The 10559-nt window shown below is 42.2% G+C and overlaps 1 protein-coding gene across 1 annotated transcript in view; it reads left to right on the forward strand.

The window, feature by feature from the left end:
- Positions 1 to 10559, forward strand: part of WSB1 (WD repeat and SOCS box containing 1) — a gene marked incomplete in the record, with an annotated part of 110050 nt that overhangs the window by 63720 nt on the left and 35771 nt on the right.

Here is a 10559-nt window from a genome sequence, read left to right on the forward strand (position 1 = left end):
TGGACTTCGTAGCAATAGATTACAAACACAGTAGAGGACCCAGCACAGGTCCTTGTGGTATGCCACTGGTAACCGGTCTACTGGCAGAGGTGGAATCCCCAACTTTGACAGTATGTGTTCTGTCAGTGAGCCAGTTTCTAAAGACTTGTGGGTTAATCCGTAGCTGGGAGAGTTTCTCAATGATACCAAAGTAGGGGATTGTGCCAAAAGCCTTGGCCAAGTCATGATAGGCAGTATGTACTGTTTTGCCGTCATCCAGGGCCTTGTTGACCTTTTCAAGCAAAATGATAAAATACAGTCAGCAATGCAAAGAGCTCTCAAGTACTTATTTTTTGTTTTTATTTTTAGCAGTGGGTGCTTTGGATTTTAGCAAAATCTAGCCAGACCTCTGGCAAAATTTGTTCGCTTGAGTTTGTGTTTGATTGGGTGCTTTTGCGGGGATGGTCCACTGGGCTGAAATGAAGTCACTTTCAGTGGAGGCCCAGGGAGAAAAGCTCCATATTAACAAGCATGTACAATGCAAGAGTCTGAGTTGAATACACAAGTCAAGTCACAGTTGCATGAAAAAAAGTAAACCAATGTCAGTGTCCTAAACTTCAAATAACATGGTAGGTATACTAACCACTTGTAAAGGTAAGTTCTGCAAGAACGTCTTTAGAAATGTAGCCGTAATTACAGCATAGGTGTACATGTCGATAATTCATTGTTGATGTAAAGTATGTATAACAACATAGTAAGCATATATGGTATTTCTTTGAGAGTCCTACTAATAGGTAGAGCAATTCTACTTGACAGAGTAAGTCATTATAGTCAATAGTAGTGGTAAACTGGGGAATTGGGTTTTGAGAGGCGCAGAGTTGGCACATGTGCAGTGCCATAGAGTGGAGAGTGCCATGGAGTGGAGAGGGGGTCTTGATGGAGAGATGAAAGTCCGCAAGCAAAGGAGAGTAGTAGTGCTGAAATTGACCAGGATCTGTTGTGCACTATTGGCGATGATAAACTAAAAATTTCAAAACAGGCAGAAAGACTTGGAAGATGAATAAATATAAGAGAAAAGCACAAAATAAGTATTTTGATGACTCAGAACAGTTATAAAGAAATGGGAAATAAGGTAAAAGGAATTGAAAGACCTCCAAAATGCATCTACTTCCTCGTTTTTTGGCGAAGTATTTATGAAGATTCTGTGGAACATAGCAAATATGCTAAATGGATAGAAGTAAAAGAATGAGTAAGAAGTTTTAAAGGTACAGGATATGAAATGGAATAAAATAATAGCCAGAGAGATAGAAACAAAGTTGAGAAAAGCCTCTAACTGGAAAACCCCCAGGCCCAGGTGCAGTGCCTAACTTTTGGCTTAAAGTATTAACTTCTTTGCACCAGAATTTAGCCATGAGTAAGAACTACTTGTATGCACACCCCGCACTGGTTAACAACAGGAAAAAATGCTCTTAAGAGTGAACCTGCAAGCTACCCTAAAAATTAGACCAATAACTTGTCTTCCAACGACGTATAAACTATACATGGGAATTGACGCTGACTGAGTTTATAGTCATTTAGAAGAAACCTCAATTATGGCAGTAGAACAAAAAAGCAATAAAAGTCCTATGGAACAAAGGATCATTTGTTATAGTGGAACTGCAAGAAGGGAAAGAATCTTGAGTATGGCATGGATAGACTATAAAAAAGCAATTGATACTATCCCACATTCATGGATAAAAGCGTACTTAAAAATGTATAAGATACACCCTACACTGACTACATCACATTAACCATGAAACCGTGTCTGACCACTTAGCAGTTAAGCCATGATAAAGGACCGATTATTATCCCAGGGATGGAAATTCCAGGGTGACTTTCTCACCTTTGCTATTCTACCTTGCCATTAATCCGTTAAGCTGTTTAACAGCTTAGGCCATGGCTGCAATTTGGCTCCTAGAAAACGGTCTATAATGAATTCTCATCTTCTCTGTCGAAGATTTAAAACTGTATAACTCATCAGATGATCTGAAAGCACAGCTGCAGGTTATCAAAACTTTTTCAGATGATATTGGAATCGAGTTTTAACCTGCCTTTTAATATAGCTGCAGAGAGCCTCTTGTTTTTACAGTTGCTTATACGGTTTCTCATCTTGAATGTTTTTAATGAGATTTTGTTTACTGTTTAGTTACTTGGATAATTGGTTGACTACTCATTTTATACAAAAGGGTGGTATTTATTGTCTTTACTCTGAAGAAGCCCAACAGACTTATGGGAGAGCTTAGTGCATTTAATAAACTGCTTGAGTATTCGTGCCAGTGTTATGGATTTTTTGTTTTACAAATCTTAAGATGACGTGTCTGCTTAATTTAGCAGAAGCATATCGACGTTGAGCAGGAATGGAAATCAAACCAGAAGTAGATAAAAACAAGGCAGCAACTGAATGTGCTAAAAAACAGAAGAAAGAATATAAGGTGAAGGACAAGATGAGAAGACAAGAAATGTAGAAAAAGCATATAGTTGCAAGTATAGAAAGCTTCTGGAAAAGCCTCATGATGATCAAGAACTAGTGCAGGAAAAGGGAGAGGCAAATTCCCATCAAGAAATGAAAGGTTTTAATATTGGCTGCCCAAGATAGTGGGCTTACGTACACGCTGGTTTACAACGTCCATTGAACTTGTGGGAGAAACTGACATATATATAGGTTTTGTAAAACCGAATTGGAAGCAGTCGCACACCTTGTTGCAGGTTGTAACGCACTAATGGCAAGAGGGACTGTATACTGAAAGGCATAATAATGTGGCGAGACTTAACACTGGAGGTGGTGCAGACATTATGGTATCGAAGTGGCTGAAACACTGGAAACATGAGTCACAAAGAATCTCGTAGAAAATTGTTTATATCGCATGGGATCACTCAATACCAACAGTTCAAAAGATAGATGCAAGAAAACCGCATGTAGTGGTCCAAGAAAAGAAGGCAAAAGTAGCATTGATCATTGAAGTCGCCACACCTAGTGACTACAGTGTCATGTGTACAGAGACAAAGTCATAAAATACTTTGATCTGCAGGCAGAAATGAGTCATGTGGAAGAAAGATACCCAGACAGTTCCAATAGTAGTAGGAGCAACTGGTTTTATAAAAAAGAATTTACAATCTTATTTAGATATGTTACCAATTCATGTAACACCGTATGAACTGCAGGAGGAGTCATTACTGGGCACGTTGTGGGTCCTGCGAAGAGCACTACTGGCTAACATCAAAGATTGAAACAATACTAATTTCATGAACTTTAATTGTACTTTAACTTAGGAATGGGGGTCCATTCCCATCATGGTATTAGAAACCCAGAAGATTTAGAGAAATTAAAAAAAAAAATGGAGAGGTATTGCCGTAGAGATGTCATTTTGAAAGAAGCATTCCTAGTAGTCCTTTATTAGTAATGGGAGGGTGTTTCACTGTTTGGCAACCAAGAAAGAGTATAGCATCAGGCCAACTGGAAAGTTTGGCTTTTCTTATTTTGGAAGACGTTTGCTGTCAGATCTGAGAGGCCTACTTGGATTGTAGAGTAAATATGGAAGTAAGAGCAGGACAGTCTGAGGGTTTGAAGATAATTTTGTGTGCTGTTAATTCTAAGTGTGTAAGGTAATGTGGGAGTTCGAATCTGCTCATTATGTGTAAGGAGAAACTGTGATGGGAGGCGTGTTTGGCATTGGTTGTAAACTTGGCTATTTTATTATAACCGGTCTCGAGCTTGAATTTTCATAATGGACTGAATATTAGTAAGTAGTGGAGCACCATATATTGGAGGAGGAAAAAGGTAAGTTGAGGTAAGGGTTTATTCTGTGGAGCAGCTAAGGAAATATTTGTCTAGAGGATATCCGATTTTTGATATTTGTTTTTAGTACTGTGGTGCACATGCAGGTCATATGTCAGGTTTTCATCTAAGATTACACCTAGTAGTTTTCTATGAGAGACAACTTCAGTTAATTGTTTTGAGATTGATAGCAACTTAATCATGTTTAGGGGAGTGTTTTTCTTAGTGGTGAATAATGAGTTCGGTTTTGTTAGGGTTAAGGGCAATATGGTTGTTATCCAAGTTTCAGTAAATATAAAGGCATTTTGGGTAATTTGTTAAAGTTCAGGTGTGGAGTTGGCAGAGCAGATAATGATAGTGTCATCCGCATATTTTAAAGAACCTTGACTAAGTGCGGAGTGAAAGTTCGAGTATGAAGCCTTGGGGAACCCAAAAGATGCGTTAATGGAGGGGAGAGAGTGCTGCCATTTGGTAGATTGTTGTCCGTTTGGTAGGTAATTAAAGAACCATTTTGGGGATGAGGGGGGAGATGCCTAGTTTAGAGAGTTGTGTAGGAAGTAGAGGGTGGGAGACTAACAAGGCCTTAGTGAGGTCAAGAAAGAGTAAGAATACAATTTTATCTGCCTCTCGAGCTCTAACTGTCCATGAAGGATATAAGAGCTGTTGTAGCACTATGACCTGGCCTGAACCCATGCTGAGTAAGGTAAAGAATTTCGTTATGAAGTAGAAAGCTTAGAAGTTGAATTTAAATCCATTTTTCCAAGATGTTAGAGATGGGGGAGAATAGCAATGGGGCAGAAATGGGAAATGTCCGTGCTGTTGCCATCTTTGTGAAGAGGAAGAACATAAGCTTTTTTCCAGATGCTAGGAACATGGGATTCTTGGGTTGTTCTGTTAAGAAGTATTCTAGCTAATAGGGTATGCAATGGCTTTAGATGACGTTCAAAGGTGTTTAGAGGTTAAGTTGTTAGGAGCATTAGCACCAGGTTTGAACTCCTAAGTAATTTTGTTTGTTGTAGCAGTGGGTATAGGAGAGAGAAAAGCTGGGTGGAGCAGTGGGTATAGGAGAGAGAAAAGCTGGGTGGAGAGGGGAGTAGTGGTATTTTTGTAGAGATTGATTTGGAAGTGCAGAGTTAGGATTTTAGTTAGCTTGAGGAAGGGTAATGAGATTAGATGTAGTGTTTGGTAAAATAAGAGTTTAATTTCATTGTGTTTTGTTAGGATGTGGACTGGTTGATCTAATGTCAGTCTTGATTCTGCCCTCACGAATGGGGGGTTTGGATCTGCTTTATCATATCCCACTCTGCTGATGCTACAGCTTGCAGCCAGCAGATCTCTCAAGCTTCCCCATTACCCGCAATGCACCCTGCCAAATACCTCATTCTCGTTTGCCTCTTCTAGCTAATGGATGTGGTCTAGGATCTGCTTTATCATATCCCACTCTGCTGATGCTACAGCTTGCAGCCAGCAGATCTCTCAAGCTTCCCCATTACCTGCAATGCACCCTGCCAAATACCTCATTCTCGTTTGCCTCTTCTAGCTAATGGATGTGGTCTACCAGTCTATCTCAAGCCAAGTAGACAAGTAGTTTTTTTTCTTAAACTAACTTTTTTTTTTTTCCTCTCCATAGCTTGCCTAGTATCCTTTTGGTCCTTACCGTTTTATTGTTTTGTGGTTTACTATCTGCCTGTTTTCTGCTTTCTCCTTTGCCCTTACAACTCTGTATTTCCGACATACCATTGTTGGTATTTCCTTGCTTCCTCTACTGAACTTGAGGGTTATTAATCTTTATCTTTTTTTTCTTCGGCCACCTCGTAGTTCTACATACTATTAGTATCTCCCTGTTTCTTACCACTTGGTCGTAGTTCTTCTTTAGCCTGTTAAAAAAAATAAATAAATAATAAAGTTGCTTACTATTTTTTCATTTTCTTGTCTTGAATTTTGACCTGTAGTTACTGTAGAAATATACCTGCACGATTAACAAAGGTTTTAAGAAATGTTCCAAATGTGGACATAAGGTGCCTGTCTTGGACGCACACTACTTTTGTGTATATTGCCTGGGTCCATTACACTTGCCGGGCGATTGTTCGATTGGTCACTGGTTCAATCTGCAAGTCTTAGCTGAATGTAAAAATAAATTTAATATTAAAAGATTGTTTCCTTTTGGCGAAGGCATATCCCAGTCTCCAACATCAAAGCCATCCTTGTCAAAATCTTCCTCTGACTCTTCACGGAAACTTGAGTGCTGAATATTTGGTCTGAACCCTGGATCAGAAAAAGGTGAAACTTTTTTTGGATCAGACTGCTCTTTCGGATCCTATGACTTCGAAAAAGTGGGTCCAGCTCAAAGTTTGATCAGACACCACCACCAGATCAGAGACCACCTTTGGAGATTCTGTATTGTCCTTGTGCTAGATACTCTGTTGGTTGACCCAGTATCAGACATAACTTCCATCTCCCTTTCTGCAGATACCATCCCTCTCCATTTAATTTTGCTTGTTCTTCTAGAAGTCTCAAAGAAGATGTGGAGAGAGAGTGGTGAGGAAGACTCAGTTCAGGGGCAAATTAGTCTTCCCTCAGTGCCTACCCCTCTGGGTTATGTAGTCCAACCTTCCACCATACCACCCCTGCAAGCTGCTCCTCCACCATACCACCCCTGCAAGCTGCTCCTCCTGTAACTCCATTGGCTGTCTTGAGTTTCAGGATCTAAGTCATCCGGATCAGTCAGTCTCTGATCAGAGGATCTCTGTATTTTTGGGTCTGACATCAGACCAGCTATCTTTTTGGATCAGGAGAGCTCTGAGTCAGTCTGCCTGCTTGGTCTGGGTTGAATTTGTTTCTGAAGTTTTTGGAACCATCTCTGTTCCTCAGAGCTGGGTCTAATATTACAAGATCGATCAACTGTTTAGATGATCAAACACCTAAGCATGCAACTTGTAATATCGAACCTACAAACAGTGAACGGTGTAGGGAAAACTGTTGCTTGTCCCCAAAAAAAAAAAAAAAAAAACTAAACCCAAACACCAACTCCGAGATTGCTCTACGGTAGACAAACGGCAAAATCCAGCGAATGGCCAAGGGAAGTCTTTCCCTGAGTTAAATAGGCCGTTGGCTGTTTTTTGCTTTTGATATTACAAGTTCGATGACCTAAATATTTGATCTTGTAATATAGACCCCCTCAGAGCCTCAGCACTGGGACTGTTCAGCGCGGGTTTCCTCTTTGGGGGGGGGGGGGGGCAGTGCCAGTGAATCAGAAGGAGGTGACTATTTGGAAACCTGGGTTCTTGGATCAGAACCACACTCTGGCTCCTGTGAGCTCTGCCTTCGAAGCTGCAAAGAGTGTTTGCTGTCTCTGCAGCCCTGATGGAGTCGACCCCCTCAGATCCTACCCATTCCATGATGTCCCAGTGTCTGGAGCCCCAACTACTCTGTCCATGGGGACATCTGTAAGAAAACTTCAGGTTTCCTGTCAGGGAATTTTTGATTTCCTCTTCCGAGACTTCCCCAGAACATCCCACTGTGCAAGTACCCAGCAAAAGGATGTGCCAGAGGAAGCACCTAGACTCCTCACAGGAGTTCAAGGGTCCCCTGGTCACTTCCTGAAGATGCTTCTTTTTGGAGATCTGCTAGAGATAATGAAATGGAGACATGGCTGGAAATCCTACAACCCTACACCGGAGGAGTCTGTTCTCCTAGATGCTTTTGGTACAGGACCCTCTACTTCCTGGGTGAGACTGCCCGTTGATGAGCTCATAGACATGATCTGTAAGTGGGCATGGAAGGAGCCTGACTGCATAGAGCCAATACCTCCTGAGACCGGACAGGATAATGACACCACCTGCAGACAGTTTTGGGGGAAAGGGGTTCCAGTTAATGCCTTGGTCGCTGTGGCAGCCACAAAGAAGGAACTAGCTGACTAGTTCCACTGTCCATCCCCCCCCCCCCCAACAGGGAGTCACAGGTGATGGACAGACTGGGGAAACGTGTCTTTGCTTAAGCGACCTTTGCATTATGATCACTGAACTGTCCTTAACATTTTGTTAGACTTCAGAGAGATTTGACAAGAGTTAGCAAGTACTTTCTCTGGGGCTGTATCTGCAGAGGTTAAGGGTTCTGTAACTTCTCAGTTGGCAACCCTACAGGCCATTTCCAATAATACCGTGAGGTTAATTTCCAACGTAGCATAGCGGAAGAAACCTTGAGCTGCTGGTTCAGGCATTTTTCGTGAGGAGGAATGCCTGAATGAGCTCATGCGACTTTGCAGAGCCATTTAAGTCCAATTCAGTTAGTGTTCCCTTTGACGGAACAATCCTCTGATCCTAATGTGAAAGAAATGCTCTCCAGGTGTGAAAGATGGTAAGACCATGTCTGCCGTGCGCATGTGTTTTGGACCCTCAGATTCTCCAGGAATCAACTGAGTGGCCGGAAAATGTGGTTCAAAAAAGCCCAAAGTTCATTCCATGATGCAAGTGGAGGAAATGCCCCAAAAGGCAGAGGGGGGGGGACGTCCAATAGAAGTCATCACCGCTGTGGTAGAGATGGTCCTCAAAACCAGAGTTCATGAGTCTTTCTTTGATGAACCCTACACTGTACTCTTGAATGGAGGCCCGACTGTCCACTGCACCCAGTATCTTTGCTAGAATTGACAAAAATACTTGGGTGAAGAGGATTATATCCAGAGGTTACATAATGCCATTTTCCCTTCCACCACTTCCCAGGAAAATCCCCAGTGTACACTCCAAGCGATCAAGCAGTAGTTCAGATTTGAAAGCTGCTAGTCATCAAAGAGGTCCCACCAGACCAGATAGGATCCGAAACTTACTTGAGGTTTTTAGTGCCAAAAAAAGGACACTGGAGACCAATTTTGGATCTATTAAATCTAAACAGATGTGTTCAACGAACCAAATTCTGGATGGTCATGGTTCAGTCCATTCTCACTTTTTTGTTGGTAAGGACAACTGGATGTGCTTGATCTCCCGGACCCTTATTATCACATAAAGATGAACAGGCAGTCCAGGAAGTACCTACGCTTTCAGCTGGGGGGAGTACTGCCCTTTGGGGCCCCAGGGTGTTTACCAAATGTATGGCAGTAGTAGTAGCAGCACACCTCAGACTGCAGGGATTCCGGATGTCTCCCTACCTGGATGACTGACTCGTTACTGCTCTGACCAGGCATCCACTCCTACAGTCGAGATAAAGATCTCCACACCTTTGCTATCCCAGGAATTGCCATAAATCACAAGTCTAACGAAGTCGGACTGGAATTTATTGGAGTACTGCTCAACACGAACATGGCCATTGCTTCCCTTCTGCCTCACCAAGTTCCACTTGTAAGGTCACAGGTCAAGAAGGTTGTAGATTATACATCAATCTCAGCCCCCACAGTCCTCCGAATACTAGGCCCTTGTGGCTGCAGCAATTACCTTAGTTTTATCTGCCAGATTTAAATGCAGATCCTACAGTGGATGCTGGCTGCCCAGAGACTGACCAGTGTCCTGTTAGATGAATTGCTAACACATGCAAAAGAGATCTTTATTGGTGGATCCAGTCCATTCATCTACTCCATGGCCACCCATTCATTCCCCAACACCTCAAGGCAATACTGACCACAGATGCTTTCCAGATAGGGTGGGGATCATTATCTGGGGAGGGCAGTCCAGGGTACTTTGTCCCCTAAAGAGGCCAATTTGCATATAAATGTTCTAGAGATGAGAGCAGTGCTCTTGGTGTTGCAAGCATTTCAAGATGTTCTTTCCTCTGGGAAGATTGCTATTCAAACTGGTGTCATTCATCTGGTACGTCTGCAAATGGGGGGGGGGGCAAAATCTTGCCCATTGTGTTGAGAAGGGCTTAGGGTCTGGCAGTAGGAGGTCTCTTCAGACTGCTTTCTTTTAGCGACTCGCATTCTGGGGAGGTCCCACTTGATTGCAGACAAACTGAGCAGGTGCATACTACTTCCACATGAGTGGTCCCTCAACGAGAATGTGGCAGAGGAGATTATCCATCGATGGGACCAGCTATGCTGCAATCTCTTTGCCTCTCCCCTAAACAAGTGCAGCAACTACTTCGCCCCGATTCCCCCACAGGGACAGTCACTGAAGTGTATGCTCTGATTCACGATTGAACTTCCAGTCTCCTTTATGCATTCCTGCCAACACTATTGATTTCAACCTGGCAGCTTTCTGCAGAAATTTGAGAACGCACTGATCCTTATTGCCCTCTGTTGGCCTCTACTGATGTTTTTTCTTACTATGGCCTCACCTGGTTCCGCCACCATGGAATCTAGGTTTGACTGCATCGGTCTCATCCAACTGGCATGTCACACCCTGATATACAGGACCTCAAGCTGGTTGCTTGGTTTCTCCAGTCTATGCTCTCATTACCTGCCCGAAGTATAATCCTGTGTTCCCATAAACCTTTGAAGAGGAAAACATTCTAGTAAATGGAAATGGTTTCAGCAAAAAACAAAATACACAAACCAGCGAAAAATGAGCCAAACAGCAGAAGAATGCTCCGATAAACAAGCCACTTTATTCACAATCGTCCTGAAGTGTGAAACATACACATACACTTTTCGTCGCTAAAATTGCAGCAAACTTCCTCAGAAGACAAAATCCTATAGTCCACAGTATGTTTAAATAGTGGTTATAAGCCATAATAAACCAATTAACTCCTTAATTTGGCTAATTAAGAACAGGCTTAGTAAACCAATTCTCGTCACTGCTTAGCAGAATAAATTTAAAAGTACAGACCGATCCTTTTAGTA

This window comes from Protopterus annectens, chromosome 13.part0 (assembly GCF_019279795.1).
Source record: "Protopterus annectens isolate FY-2018-M chromosome 13.part0, PAN1.0, whole genome shotgun sequence".
Lineage (NCBI taxonomy): Eukaryota > Metazoa > Chordata > Ceratodontiformes > Protopteridae > Protopterus > Protopterus annectens.